The sequence below is a fragment of the Humulus lupulus genome, chromosome 7, assembly GCF_963169125.1.
Source record: "Humulus lupulus chromosome 7, drHumLupu1.1, whole genome shotgun sequence".
NCBI lineage: Eukaryota > Viridiplantae > Streptophyta > Magnoliopsida > Rosales > Cannabaceae > Humulus > Humulus lupulus.
In genome coordinates this window covers 42255336-42272433 of record NC_084799.1, presented here as the reverse complement: position 1 = coordinate 42272433, position 17098 = coordinate 42255336, and positions in this window count along the sequence as shown.

Below are 17098 nucleotides of genomic sequence, written 5' to 3'. Positions count from 1 at the left end.
AAGCGGTGCCACATTTTCTTCCTCCTCGGCATCCTCATCGGCTGGCAAGGCCTCTTGAGTAGGGGGAGCTCGGGGATAAATGGTAGAGGAACTCGGGTCCTCAGAGGTAACGTCTGGCCCTTGCTGACCAGTTTGCAAGCCACCATGGCTGCGTCGTTCACAATCAGACGATAGTCTTTCTCCCTGGGAGGAAGACTAGACAGGGTCTCAGATCGCCCTGTCCTCGCGAATATAGCTGCACAAAGAGCGAACTCAGTCAGAATCTATAAAAAATATATTTTTTACAATGCAAAAGTGATAAAAGTTCACGTGCTGAATTCACAAAGATAGAAGACTTGCGAGGACGATTGAAGTATTGATGGTTGCAGTTCTTGAACCCATTTGACATAAAGAATAAATCTTTATAGTCATTTGGGTGGCTGGGAAGGTCGATGACAAAGGCGGAGTTCGGGAAACAAGTGAGGTAATAAAATCTGTCACCTCGCCCTTTCTGGTCGGGACTGACCTTGAGGCAGAAGAAGTACATGATGTCTGCTGGAGTGGGGACCTCCTACTCGTGCCTTAGAAACTAATATTTTAACCACACCAGAAGCCTGTATGAGTTTGGGGGGAGCTGGAAAGGAGCTGTTTGACATAGTTCAAAAAGTCTACAAAATACTGGTCCAGTGGGAGGAAGGCACCGGCCTTCAGGTGCTCATCACTCCAAGCCCCGTAGTCATCTTGGAGAGGGGCGCAGCTCCGTTCTCCTTCAAGTGCAGGTCGGACGATAAGACCGTCAGCTCCCATACCGATCCTATGACTCAATAGGTTCTTGTTCACTTTCCCCTGAGTTGTTATTCGAGAAACTATATGCTCGGCCTCAAAGAATGCATTGGGTTCGACTACAATCTCTCTCTCCACCATAGGACCAAAGTGAGGGATTTGAGAATCATAGGCGATCTGCTTGCCTTTATTTTTGTTTTGAGTAGAGGAGCTTGTGAATTCTTCTTTGCGGGTGCCATGATTCAGATTGCCTGACGACAGAGCAACCTATTAGTAGGCAACCTAAGATGGTTTTCAGCTACGGTTGTAGAGGTACAGAAGATCAAAGATTTAATTGGTTTACTTTCAAGATTTGAAAGTTTATACGAGCTAAGAATTTCCTTAGCCTCAACGCGTGATCCCACGTGAGGTCCTAGGCCACGCGTCTTGGTTTCTTAAAATTCGTAGATACTTCGGGATTCGTGTGTCAGATCCGTTAGGCCCTCTACTTTCCTTTTTAAAGCAGTTTAATGCAAAATTGTCTAAGGAATCGTAACCTTTAAGCTACCTAGGATTAAACCTAAAACCCTTTCGGCTTCTACACCCCAAACATGTATACTTCTAAACGAATCTGATTTCATTTATCTAGCCTAAACCGAATCCTATTTCCCATTTACACTCAGACGTAACCTAGATGGTATTGTATTTTCGAAGTAAAAAAAAACTCACTGGAAAATAAAGAATTGAAAAATTCAAACCAAGTGAAGAAATACTTACATATTATATGCTCGTTCAAGGAAGATATTGATACGTCCATAGGAAAGTTCTTTGAAAGTTTCTGAAAGTTTGAAAGTCGATGGAGGGTTTTTGAGAGGTTCTGGAGAAGAAAAAAGGAAACTTCGGTTTTTGAAAAGGAAATTTTTTGAATGCAAAGGTGGTGAAGTTTCAAGACTGATTATCCTATTTATACGTAAACTGCAGAAACTAATCCAGGCCATCTGATTGGGTTAGTTCGAGATTCGAAGGCCAAGTTTAAATGAACCATATGGTGACAAAAAGTAGATAGAGCAGTTGTCTTAGTCCTCGAAACCCAAACGGATGCCAATTGCAGGAAGCCACGTATCCAGTACTTGAGTAGTGGGCAGACACGATTTTATATGGCAGAAGTCTAAAAGCTCCTACTGTGCATGTCAGAGAGTGACAACATCAAGCACGAGCAAGAGCACGAGCACGAGCAGGAGCAAATGTTGTACCCTAAAATTAGCACGAGTTCAATTACTCATCTCAGGTACAACTGATAGATGAATGTATGGAAAAATAACCAAGTAAAATATCTGGCTAACAGTGATGTGAATAGCCCGAGTTTGGGGGTTCGACAACATGATACATCCAACTTTGGGCGCTCCGAGCTTACTACGAGCTAGGGTTCAGATAGTCGTTAAACACGAACTTGGGTGAGATGTTCAGCTCGTGAGAACCTAGAGGGAACGCATACTGAAGGATCCCAAGAGACTCAGAGACTCTTTATGTGCTCATTAATGCCCAGGCTGTATCACATATCTATCATTTATTATCTAAGATAGCAGGAGTATATTTATTCTGTTATCAAATCATACCCCAATGTAAATGGAAATAATCTGTATTAATTATATACCTTATTTATCCACGCGGTTTATTCACGTAGTTACCCAAACCTGTCCATGGAACTCCCCTATAAATACTAGGAATATTGGATAGGAAAGGGGAGAGGACTAGTTTTGTATTACCAAAACTCTGCCGAAATTGAGAGAGAAAAGTAATAATATTGACTCGTGGACTAGGTGGATTTTAACCACTGAACCACGTAAAGTTGTGCGTGTTCGAGAGGGTATTTACTATTTTATTACAGTTTATAATCTAGCACTAATCTACCTGTTTAGTTTCTTAATACACTATTGACGAAAAATCGCGTCAACAATAATGTTATGTTCTTTCCAGAACATTAACAAAGTAGACAAGATCATATGTATTTGTTACATCGGACTAGACCGATATTGACTTTAGATAGGTAGGTAAATGTATCGTTATTATCTAATATATTCATATCATAAAGTTGACCATATGCCAATTCAATCTCAATTCTGAGTGGTTAGTATTCCAACTGATTGTATTATTCAAGTCCTTTGATTTGTTCGTTACCAGCTTACCCTACGGACTAGCTCATACTTACATCTTGGGGACTTGGTAGTATAATTGAGTGGGAGTGTTAATCATAGATATGAATATCTATAACTTCTAGCAAGAAGTGAAATGATGATCACCTTATAGCTTGGTTCAACGAGTTAAATGATTGAGTACTCATTTCTGTGATTAAAGTTCACGAAAATATCATTTACAATGAACTTAATGGTATTTAAGGATAAAATACAAAGAGGGGTAAAATGGTAATTTGTACCCGACTCAGTTGTAGATCATCTATAGAGGATTGAATGGAAAATTATGGTTGTAACAATGGATAACGTATTTACTTTAAGTGTAAAGAGTTCTATGAGTTCAAGAGTCCAATTCCGAGTCTTTAGTAGAGTCACGCTGAATTAATAAGGTAGTGAAATTATTCGATAATAATTTTACGGTAACTTATTGGAGCTTGAATTCATGGGTCCATGGTCCCCACAATGCCTTTGATTAAATCATCTAGATAGTCTCGATTAATTGATTTAATTATCAATTAGGATTGTCAAAATTGTTTTGTGTCAATTTTGGACAATTTTACTAAGATGTGGAATTTAGATAAGAAAAGAGAATTTGGGAATAATTTATTAATTATGACAAATTTGTGTCAAATTGATAAATGGTATTAAATCAAGATTCAAATTATAATTAGTTTATTTGAATAAATGATTTAATTAATTAATTAATTATTGCTTAAATATAATTATAAATATATATAGTTTTAATAAATTAGATTTCATATATTAATATATATTATATTATATTTATTTAATTAATTAATACGAATTTTTGTTTTATTATATAATTATAGAAAATAATAATATTTGAATTTAAATATTTGTCTGCTTTGAATTTAAAAATAGAAATATCTCAAGACTTTGGAAAAATATCTAGGATTAAGACATAGGGATTTTTAAGCTATTATTTTAATTATTTAATTAAATTAAATTAACTCTAAAATATTTCTATAAATGGAGACTTAAGTCTAGGGTTGTCAAGTAAGTGTGAATAAGCAAAAACATAAACTCAAAAGAGACCTATTGTGGTCGTCCATCACTACTCTCTTCTTCTTCATAATTTTCTCATCTCATGTGTTGAGAATTGCTCACCCTAATCCAAGTGATCAAAAGAAATTGTGGACTGTGTAGTTTGAAGATCCAATTCACTCTCTTGTTATTACTCTGCGACAGAAAGGAACAATGATTAGCGAGAGTAAAGGAATAAGTCTCAATATCCGCTGCGTAAAAGTAAGATTCTTATACTCTATTATTTGATTTACTTTATGAAATTCATTAGAAATATATTTCTAGGTTGTTTTATATGTTAATTTGTTTAATATATAAAACATACATGAAAATATTTATGATCCTGTAAAATATATTCCTAAAAGAGTCCCATTTGAAAAGGTAACACTGGATTTTTTAACATTTACCAACTGTCCTAACCACTTACAATACTCGTTAATTATATCATTTAGAGTCATTACCTCGTCCAAGTCAGCTTTGCAATACAACATTGTATCATCCACATACATAAAGGTGGGATATGGAAGGACCATTCTTACTAACTTTGAATCTTTTATACCTTCCCTTTCAGCCACCAAGAGCAACCGAGATAGAATTTCGCTTCCCAAGATGAAAAGATATGGGGACAGGGGGTCTCCTTGGTGTGACCCCCTAGCTGGCGTGAAGTCCTTGAGCGTACTTCCTTTGAGAAGAATATAATAGGAGATCGTCGAGACACACCGATGTAATAGGCTTCGAACTCTACTGCTAAACCTGAAACTTTGAAGTACGCTATTAAGAAACCTCCACTCCATTCTATCATAGGCTTTGGACATGTCCACTTTGACTCTCGCGAAATGGTTGTTGGTTCTCATAGAATGACTGATCTCTTGGGAGAGAATTGTATTTTTCGCTATCCACTTTTCAGAGACAAAGGTTGATTTAAAATGTGATATTAAATGAGGGAGAATAGATATCAAATGATTGACAATGATCTTTGAGGCCGGCTTATAGGTAACATTACATAAGTTGATTGGTCTAAAGTCATTGTACTCCTTTGCATCTTGCTTCTTGGGTATCAAGACAATAAAGAGTGATTAATGCTCTTAACGAATTTCCCACTGACAAAGAAGTCTTGGACAAATCTAAACATATCAGATCCCACTATATCCCAATGGTCTTTGTAAAATTTTGTTGGCATCCCATCTGGGGCCGGGGCTTTAGGGGAGGCATAACCAAATCACTCTTCGGATATCCTCCGCTGAAGGCACCTGGACAACACGTTCATTCATAGCCGCGAAAATAACAGGAGTTACCAACTCTGATAATCCAAGTATAACAGAAGGAATGGTCGAGGTGAACACTTCCATGAACTTGGATCGAAGATAACCTCCAATATCAATTCTAGATAAGAGCCAAATATCATTAGTCATTCTAATGTTCCAAATATGATTTCGCTTTCTTCTTACCAATGGTCAAAGCGTGAAATAATCTCGAATTTTGGTCCCCCTCACCATAATTCTCTCGACTTCTTGGCCCAAATAACGGTCTCCCTTTCTGTAATTTCTTGAATCTCTAATTGCACATAAGCTTCCAACTCCAAATTAGCCTGAGACGATTTCCTATTTTGAACTTGCACCAATAACTCATTTAACTGTTTGAGGCGCTCTCTGGGGAAGCCAAAATGCTCTATATTCCAAACTTTTAGAGCTTTTGCAATATCCCCAGTTTAATCATCAAACAAAAACTAGACATACTCTGAACTGAAATGTGCCACGTTTCTCCAATCAATTTTCTACAGATCGGGTCTCGAGACCAAGAATCCAGATGTCGAAAATGATAGGCTAGTTTCTCCGCATCCATAAACAAGTTCACCAATAATGGGGTGTGATCTGAATCACAAATCAGCCTCACCATAACACCCGCTTTTGGAAAAGCATTCTTCCACTGAGTATCACAAATTGCTTGATCCAGCCTTTCCTTAACTGAATAGGAGATATCATGAATATTAGTCCACGTAAAGAAAGCTCCCGAGCAGCCCAAATCCACTCATCCACTCTGAAACATGAAGTTTCTCAGGCCCTAACCTTCAGTTATTGTAAAATTTTGCCCCCTTCCTTCTCATCGGGGGAAAGAATTCATATCCCCTACACAAAGCTAAGGCTCACTAAGGTTTCTTACTTGATCTATCATCAACTTCATATCCTCTACACAAAGCCAAGGGTCATTAAGGTTTCTTACTTGATCGATCATCAACTCCCAAAAAGCATCCTTGTCGCCCCTTACTGGCAAACCATAGATAAAAAAATCATACCACTTGAGAGGTCGAGTCGAAACATTACTAATAGATGTCTTAATGACCCTCTGATTGGTCGACTCAATTTGGATATCCACACCCTTCTTCCAACATAAACAGAGACCTCCATCACTACCCACTAAAGGCACCACCACAACTCCAACAAACCCATTCATACGCCATAAGAAATGCATTCTTGCTTCATGAAGTTTAGTTTCAATAAAGAATTAAATATCAGGATCCTCTCTTCTAACTAAGGCCCTTAAGGCCTTGACTGTGCGAGGATTCCCCAACCCCTAACAATTCTAGGAAAGTAGTTTCAAGACAACTGAGGGGCATGAATTGGCCCGCCTCCTTGGCCTCTCCAAAATCCCCCCACTGAATTGGGGTTCCGACCGCCTAGATCTCTGTTGGAAAATTCTTCGAACTCTATTCTGAAGTAGGGGAGTTACTTCCATCCTCCCATTTTTTGACTTTGTCGCCTTGGTCTTTGTTCAGGCAATGGATCGATTCCTTACGAGCCTTTTTGGGTGAGTCGAGTTCTTTTGAAACAATCCCATAAAGATTGACTTGATTCATATGAGAGGGGAAGAGGATATTAGGGTCGCTAGCTTTTTCCTCTTATTACCAGCAGATTGATGGGGTCCAATAACCAACCCATGATTCTTAAATTTGGATGGAATGCCTCTCTTAAGTCTACGGGCCATTGTGGCTTTTGGGCCTTGGCTCGAGGTCTTGATAGGTGACCCAAATGATAAAAGAGGGTCCAAAGACCCTTTGAATATGGCTGCTAGATGGCTTACTTTAGCAGGGTATTGCTCATGTTGCTGATCCAACACATTTGTCACGTGCTCTCTAGAAATGATGGAATTTGAATTTGTTTTTCCAGATAATGTACTTGAATAAAAATATGATGTCCCCTTCTCTGTGTCCCAACCCTGCCCCCACCAATTAAATATTAACACATTATTTAGTTTGATACATCAATAACGGAGGTCTAACACTAAAATAATTTGTAATTTTCCATTACAAAGCATTTGCCCTTTTGTCTTCTTCTTCCATTTTTATTTATGTAGTCTAGTCTGGTATATTACAGTGATAAATCACTTTCATCTTTTTTTTTTATACATTTTTTTAATAACAAAATAGAGTCCGATCTCGTATTACAACCATATATGTCATTTCATCTTATTTTTACATTTTCTTTAAGAAATAATTGAGATTGTAGTCTATACATGTTATAGCAATGAATAAATTTGTAGAGAAAACTTTATTTATTTTTTTGTTCTATATTAACCATTTGCCTTTTCTATCTTCTTTATATATAAAAATGATAAAAAAAATAATTACAAAATTAAGAAAAAAAATAAGCGCAAATATGGTAACAAAAAATAAATAGACAACATAAAGAAGGAAAATAACAATGGCTAATAAAATATACTTCATTCACGTAACTTAGTCTAGCTTCCTTTGTACTCTTCCCATATCAATGTTTCTTCATTAAAAAATAATAATATAAAAATATATGTTTAAACCAGTGCTTGGATGATATTATTTTTGTCTGCAATATGAATTCATTGCAAGACCAAACTCTGTTTTTTCATTAAAAAATAATTAAAAATGAAAGAAGAAGAAGATAAATGACAAATGGTTTGTAACGGAAAAGTTAATAATAGTTTTTAATCTTAGACATCTGTTAGTTAACGTGTCAAACTAAGTGATGTGTCAATATTTAATTAGTGAGACAGGATTGGGCCATAGAAACAGGGACAGTAGATTTTTATTCAATGTACTTGTACCAACCAAATTCTCTATACCTAGTACGGCTCCCACTACTGGTTGCACCGCATCGTCGCCATGCAAAGTGTCTGTACCGCCCGTGGTACGAAAAACATTCTCAATAACCGCCTCCACATGTAGGGCGTTCCCACCAGTGCCGCCTCGAAGCCAAACTTCCTTGGAGGCTTCTTCAATCTTTCTGATGACTGTAGTTGTTTTCTAAGGAGATTATCTTGGTAGTCCAGGATCGCAAACCAACCCTCAATCTTTGAACTGAGACAAAGCCATGGGACATAGAGAACGACTACTCTACCATCATTTGCCATAATTTGTCGACGTCTTGCTGAACACACACTCATCATGGCTGACTATACCACATTTATAGCAGAAACATGGTAGTCTTTCATATTTGAGTTGAATCCATCTCTTACTCTCATTTTAATTTACATTACAAAACCCAGCAATGAGGGATTTATCCATCTTAATGTCAACTCGGAACCGAGCATATTCATTGACTACACCCCCTTCTTCTAGTCGGTTCAACTTCCAAGACCGTGTCAACTCTAACTGCCATGCGCTTGGCATTTTCATCGGTAAGGTTTCTAGCCTGGATACCAAAGGCTCTAACCTATATAGGTGAAGAGTTTAGGTCCACCTTTTGCGATAACCCACTCGACAGTGAAGCAACAAAAAACCATCCATAGGAGACCAAGGGAATTTATCTCGGATGTGTTGAGCCTCTATTGCCTTCACGAATTGAAATAAATAAGTTCCTCATTTCACATCCTTCATTCTCCAACACGGAGACAGACACCAAGCCTGGCCTAGGATCGAACGCAGTAAACCCAAAGAGACAAGTTTTTTGACTAGATATCTGCCTACGAAAGTTTTCTGTATTATATCAACTTCCCTCTCTCTGTCGACTTCCAGCTCAATATTGAAATCTTAAAAACGAAAGATTATCCACCTCACTGGCCATTTCGTATATGACATCAGTAGTCATCTTAATCACCAGTTCCTCCTTCGGTTCAATGGAAGCCATATAGGTAACAAATAGTTGGAATCAAGGATCCAAAGAAACTTTTTGAGACTACTCACAACACAAAGAAGCTACTAGCTAACAAAGCAGACACCACCAATACTAGGGTTGTAATGACCCAAATTACCTTATGGCCTTGATTAGGGGGCCAAGATGGCAAATTATGGAAAATTATGTGTTTATGTGATATATATGTGTAACGACCCAAATTCACTAATAAGGCTTAAGGGCCTTGATTAGTATGCCGGGAGGGCATGATGGGAATTATGTGTGATTTTTATGATTAAGATGCATGATTATGATTTAGGCATGTTATATGACTATGTGAATTACATTATGTGATAATTATGATGTGTGCATTGTACCGCGTGGGTGCCGTGATACCAATGTGATGCACGTGCCGAGACGGTCCTAGAAAGCTAGATAGTGGTAACTGGTAATTTGGTAACCTGTGTAACTATTAGTAACTACATAGAGTAACAAGTTTTAAGGGAAAAGTGGTAGATTTGCAAAGCTGGTGAAAAGACAAGTGTACCCTTGAGGTTTAGTTAGAAAAGGATATTTGAGGAAGGTTAAAAAGGTCTTTTGGCAGTAATATAGAGTCTTTGGCTGAGGGAAAAAGATAGGTACGATTTATTTATGCTAAGTAAAGCTGAAGTTAAGTCTTGAAAGGTTAGAAAGGTCAAGAAGGAAAGGGAGAATCAAGAACCTAGGAAGCAAGGTGGAAGAGGAACTGAACTGAGTTCTTTGAGGCTAGAGAAGGGCTTAAGGGTGTGGAATCAAGCATATATCAAGGTTTATACTGAGGTAAGGGATTGATTTCTGTTTTGTTAAGTTCTGAATTTGGTTTTTGAAAGAATTGAGAGATAGCCATGGTTTTTCTTGTATGGAATTCAGCTGGTTTGTTAAGGTGGAATTCAGCTCAAGCTTGGATTGGAGGAAGCTCAGGTCGAATTTCTATTTGAGGTAAGGGTATTAAGTGTGTTTGCAATTTCATAGCTGTTATGGTTTAAAGATTTAGGGGCCTGGTTTGTACTTTACTCAAGTTTCAGCTTAGGTGTTAGAGTTTGAATTTAGGTATGAATTCTGTGGGTGATTGTGTAGTTGAGCTGGGTTTTAGTGTTTATAAGTTGTTGGTTGGTCTATGTGGGGTTTCAAATGAGTTTTGGGGCTTGGGTATGAAGTTGGGGTGAGTTGGAGTGAGTTAGGCTCGGGAAAAACGCGAAGGAAAAACCCAGAATTCTGGGCTGCGAAGGCGTGCCGCGGCACGGGTTTTGTGTGCCGCGGCCTGAAGGCTCTGACTGGTGGGTGCCACGGCACAAGGATGTGGTGCCGCGACACAAGGCTAATTTCAGGGTGTGATTTTTGACAATTTTAGGCCTTTGCCCCGGGGGTTCGGGGGATGTCTCCAGGGTGTTGTTCTAAGGTTTTGGGGGTTCCGAGAGTGTGGGTTAGGTACCGGGAAGGTAGTCTTGGATTGGTTAATGACAAAGAATATTATTTTTGTTGTGATTAGGACTTTGGAGAGGCTCGGGGTAGGAGGACCGTGCTTGCGGCTACGTGGCCTCGAAAACTAGTGAACTGAAAGGTAAGAAAACTGCACCCGAATTGTGGTTGTGAATGGGACTAAGTGCTCCCGAGAGTTGTATTGTGTCATCGTTGGTATTATGCCAAGGGACACGTTTAAGCGGTCTAAGAGTACCGTTCATGATTTTAGCGCACGGGGCGCGAATTGGCCACTGGGAGCCAGAAACAATAGGATAACAGAGGGAGCAGCCTGTGAGCGCTAGCCCTGGTTATTGTCTGTGCATTGTGTATTATGAGTTGAGATGCTTAGCATGTGGTATACTTGAATGGTGATATACTTGAATTTATGAGATGCTATATGAGTAATTGCCTTGATTGCTAATTGTCATGCTCTGTTATTGCTGTGTTTTCTTGCTGGGCCTTGGCTCACGGGTGCTTCGTGGTGCAGGTAAGGGCAAGGGCAAGCTGGACCAGGCCTGAGGTGGAGAGCTCCGAGGTGTAATGTACATAGCCAACCGTTCGATCACCATGGTCGAGGAGTGTGTCAGGACAGAGACTACCTAACTGCTCATTTTGCCTTAGTACGGTCGCTAATGTATTTAAACCTTGTAAATTTTGTAAATGACCTTTGAAACTGTCATTTTTGGGATCCCATGTAATGAAACAATGTTTAGTAATGAAAATGTAACTTTTGAGACTTTTAACCCTAGTTCCTCTACTGTTTCAGTAACACGTTTTTACTTTAATGACTTGGTTAGCAAGTCTGGCACTTTATAAACACACGGTGTAACGGTCTTGGCTATCCAGGGCGTTACAATATGTGTATCATTATATGATTACGTGAGTTATATTATAATATGACTAGATATGCATATTTAGGTGTATAAAATATGCATGTGGGCCTGTTTTTGATTAAAATAGAAAATTTCGTAATTTGGCCTGTTATGGGGATATTTAGAGTATATATGCATATATGTGATATATATGTGAGACCACGTTATTATGTGGATATATTTGGGTTACTCGGTATAAGGCGATCCTAGGGAGCAAACTAGCGGGAAAGTCACAACGGGACCAATACTCGACTTGGGGTGAGTCAATGGGTATTATGGGTATTTAGTACATTACTGGGATGTTGGGTAATGGGATTAAATATTTGAGGATATATTCGAAGTTGGTGAGATTAGGAGGGAATTTTGACCGTTTTTCCCTCGAAGACGTTTTTGGGTACCCCAAGCCTTGGGATTTGCTTAAGGTTACTTGAACCCTAAGTAACCTCTCATAACCATATAACTCAGAAAACTCTCTCTTTCTCTTATTTATGCTAGTTAGCGTCAAAGGAAACTTGAACTTTTGAGCTCGGATTCAAGCAAGGTTAGAATCATATGTTGGAAAACCATTCAGAGCACGCATCGAAAACTTTGCATGGTGGGCCCATTGTTTTGTTTATGAACAACTAAACAACAACAATAAAAAAAATTCATTAATCATATAAACAATTTATATGACAAAGAAAACAATCCAGAAACATTATCATACAATACTATTAATCATGCAACAAATATGTATATAAATATAAAATATACTTATATACAACATATAAACACAAAAAATTAAGAACATAAACTTTGACCTCTTGAAGCCTATCAAGTGCCCTTGAGTCTTTTCGTATTTTTATCAATCTTCCTATCCAAAGCTTTAAGCACTCAAACCACGATCTTCTGGAGTGTTCTCTACACCTCAAGATGTGTGTGGCCACATAGAGAACATGAGTTTTTATTTTAGGAATCACAAGTATTTCTTAACACATGAGAACTTGGATTATGATATGAGAATGGCTAGAATAAAGAAGAAAACTGAAAAACTTTTTGTCTAACAAAAAGCTCTTAATGATTTGTGTTCTATGTATTGTGTATCTTGTGTGTTTTTCTCTTCTTCTTCTATATCATATACATAGAGATTTATATCACTTTATTATTTCTAATAATAATAATAATAATAATGATATAATTTGATTTATGTAAATATTTAACTTACCAAATTTGAAAAAATTATTTTCAAATTATTAAACAATTAAATAAATAAAATAAAAACCACACTGATACAATATCAGTACAAGTAGTACATGCATGGCCCAATTATTGGACTGTGTCAGGCGTGTACTGCTATTCTTTTTCAGGGATTTTGCATTTTCTTTTATTTAATTATTTAACTAAATCAATCTACCACAAAATAAGGTATTTATCTTTTTAAGGAAAATATGACAACCATATTTCATAATTTAAATTCTAAATTCATAATTCAAAATTCAAATTGATGATCAACATTATCATCATCTTTTAAAATTCAATAAATCAAAAATTGTTTTTGACTTACCAATTTTATTTTCTCCCACTCAAATAAAATAATTAATTAATTAATTTATATATGAAATTCGAAATTTTATATATTTAAATCAATAAATATATTTTTAAAATTAATAATTAATTATAAATTAATTATTCAACCTCAATTATCATATAATTGCATATTTTACCCAAAAAATAAAAGTCTTCTAAAATTCCTAAATTATAGATATACCCTTTTATCAACTCTTACCTTAATATGGTGTTGATAGAGCCACCCTAGGGAGCGATGGACCTATAATATCAAGCTCCAATAAATATTACATTATTAATCAAAGCACTTTGATTAAATAATCTGTAGAGTCCAAGAACTTTACTTAGCTAGTTAGATAGTAGTATTATAGTATTAATAGTATTATCTTTATGACTGTGGATTTTTGGTTCAGAGCGGGATTTATTTAGACACTCATAGTAGTACTTGTAGATTTTCTAAGTTTAACCTATAGTTTAAGAATATTAATGTTAACCTAAGGTTTGATTAATATGGCTGATATTGAGGATAATATTTATTATACTATAAGGTTTAGATAAGAACCAATAGGATTTTAAGCACATGTTATGTATGGGTGATTAAGGATTAAGTATTTAGAGGATTAAATTTAATAAGGGTAAAATTTGAATGCTCTAAGGTCAGTCAGCAGCTTTGAATACGTTTGAGGGCTTAGTCAAGGCTGTTTACTCAATTTGAATTAAGCTAAAAATGTGTAATTTCGTGTTTAAATAATCAGCGTATGCTGATATATCGCAGCTATAGGGGGCGATATATCGCAGCACGTAGATACGGAAAACACGAAACGATGCACGTTTGCCTCGGGCATAATGGTCCAGGCGATATATCGCCTATAGGGGGCGATATATCCCCTCCTTTAGCATATTTTGAATGTTTTTGAAATCATTTTCCATTCAACCCTTTAACCTCTTGATAAGTCCAACACCTTTTTGAACGAGTCTTCAGCCTCTGCTGAACGATAATTCAAATTATTTTCACCTAAAAAGCCATTATTTTTATTCAAGTTAAATTAAGATCCTTTCATTCCTAAACTCTATAAATAGGACCTAGTACCCAGCCATTATTCATCTTTTGCTCTAAGTTCAGAGGCTGCAAGTTGCTAGGTGAGTGTGAGAGTGTAAACACTTGGGTTGGGAATCATAAGCTTGATCATCACAAGCTTATCAAACACTTGGGGTTTTATAGTATTTCGGTTCGAGGTTTAGATTGGTCTACAAATCTTCAAGGTATTTCCACACCTTAGTTCATTGGTATTATTTTATTTTAAGTTCTCATAGTCTTCTACTCAGCCCTCTAACCTTAATATTTATTTTGGTTAGGAAATCTAAGAACTTGCACATAAGTTTTTGGTAAGTATTTTTCTCAATGGTTTAGTCCTTCCATTCCTTTCATTTCTCTTCTTCACTATACTCACTCTTTTTCAAATGGTTCTTAGGAGTGTCCAAAGTCCCAACTCTGTCCTCTTATCCCGGTAATTTTGGTAAGGAAAATAGGATAGAATCTATATGTTATATGCTTATGTTATTTTATGTTTTTATGTTATGAAATGTGTTATGTATGTATGTATGTAGACTTGGGCATATGACCCATATGACTAACAAGCCCCAAATAGATTATGTGCATATGACCTGCTTAGCTAGTAGGACCCCACTAATCTAATGGACATATGAATTGTTTAGTCTATGGGACCCCAAGTAATAATGGCCATTATAGTATGTGTATGATATAAGTGTTATGTTATGTTTCTTATGAATTTATGTATATGAACTATGTGTTAGATTTTCCCTGCTGGGCATTAGGCTCATTCCTTTTTGTTTATATGTGCAGGAAAATAGCTATAGTGGCAGGAAAGATTCGTGGATGCTTGGGGAATGTGTATCGGTGATGAATGGATTTAGGGAGTCGAGAGTTCGATTTCGAGGATGTAGTCTTTTATTTATGGTTTATGTGTATTTTTCCGCACCTATTTATGTAATCTCTTTTCATTTCAATTAAGATATGTTTTCTTTTTAAAACAATGAGATCCCATATCCTGCTTTGAGTTTATGTAAGATTAAACATTGGTTTTTACAAGTATTTAATAAAGTATGATCTTTTTCACTTGTAAGTTCTATTAAAGATTAGGGTCTATGTATAGTTTTCGTTAATGGTCCAAAGTCTAGAGTAGTTGGGTCATTACAGTTGGTATCAGAGCAAACAGTTCCTTCGCATGAAGTTCTCCTCGATACACACACTCAAAAGCTCCGAATCTGACCGCCAAGTAAGTATTTAAGTTATAGCTATTTTGCTTATGTGTATAGCTAACAACTTTAGTGTTTATGTTTTCAGTTAAGTATGAACGGAGCTTTAACCTATCAGGATATTCGAGCCATTAAGGCTTTAAAAAGAATAAGGGAGCCAAGAAACACCGTAGGAGCACTAGAAAGAATCACTCGAAGATTGCTCTTGTTCCACCAAGAGATAGGCCACCTTCAAGAGTCTAAGCAAATAATGTTGAGATCAACGGAACAATATGTATTAATAATTAGGCTATTTAAAGATTTCCATCCTGTAATAGCAGCCTTAGAAGAAATATGGGAAACCATGAATGATGAGGATGAATTACCAATGCGATATTATTTCCTCTTAGTTAGGTTCACTGCAAAATTCGAATTTCAGTTCACAAATGAGCAAAAACATAGGATTCTCACAAACCTTCCTAGTGGACATTTTGATGCACATGACAATGATGATTATGAGGAGATAGATGACGATATGCTAGATGAAGGATCAGATGTAGAAGATCCTGATTTTTAGAATAGTTAGTTTTTCATTGTTGTTTTATTTATTTCTTTATTTTATGATTGTAATAAGTGAAAACTGTTTTTCCAAATGAATAACATGTTATTTTATTATCATGTATGAGTTTGATTTTATTTTTGCAATCATAATAAATACTAAATAAAATGAATAATGACTAAGTTCGGTGAGGGTGGATACAAATCAATGAACCAAGTTTCCTTATTGAGAGTTAGGGGGCCATAGTAGTGGGAACGATTTTACTGATCCCAGCCCTCCCTCAATATGGTTAACTTTGGAACAAAGATAAGTTTCGAGCCTGAGAATTAAGTCATATAGGATAAATAGAAACACGCTTAGAAAATAAAGATGACTTGTTTTTCTAAGTATAGAAACCCACTCTAAATAATAAATAAAGACCTATATAATTTTCATAAGAAGTCATAATAAATAGGTCCGAGATATGTTTGTTTTAGAATAAGTTTTTGCCTTAGAGCCTATTAGGTAAAGTTCTAACATGTTTCTTTCAACTGTTAGAACTCTGCTACGATGTCACTCCGAAGATCTGCACGCACTAACGGAAACGCCTCCAACGCCGTCCCAGCAACCAATGAAGCCCCTCCAGTTCGCAGAAGGGGAATGCGTGCTACTGCCCACTGCAACGCGCCGGCACCGCCGGCTGACAACACTGCGGAGATTGCTAGATTGCGACAGCAAGTCGAGGAACTTTTGCAGCAACAACGCCAACAGGCTCAAACTCAGCCTCGGCCTCCGCCGCAGCCGCAGCCACAGCAAATGGCCCCAGCACCCCAACAAGTTGGTCCATATGGGGGATGGCCAGTGACGAACTACGCGCCATATCCAGTACCAAACATGGAGCCAGTGTATGAGAGGTTCCGCAAGCAGCACACTCCAAACTTCGAAGGGACTACAGACCCCTTTGAGGCAGAAGAGTGGCTAAGGAATGTGGAGCCGATTCTGACACACATGAATCTCAATAATGCGGACCGCATATCCTGCGTCTCGTCTTTGCTCAAGAAGGATGTCAGGATATGGTGGGACTTGGTCCAGCAATCCCATGATGCTGCCACCATGACATGGACCCGATTTGTGGAGCTCTTCCACAAAAAGTACTACAATTCGGCTGTACTCGCTACAAGAGTTGAGGAGTTCGCCAACTTGAAGTAGGGTAATTTATCAGTGGCAGAGTATGCTCGTCAGTTTGACCGCTTAGCCAAGTTCGCATCTGAGATGGTTCCAACCGATTTTCTGAGGGTGAACAAGTAGCAAACCCGGGGAACACTACAT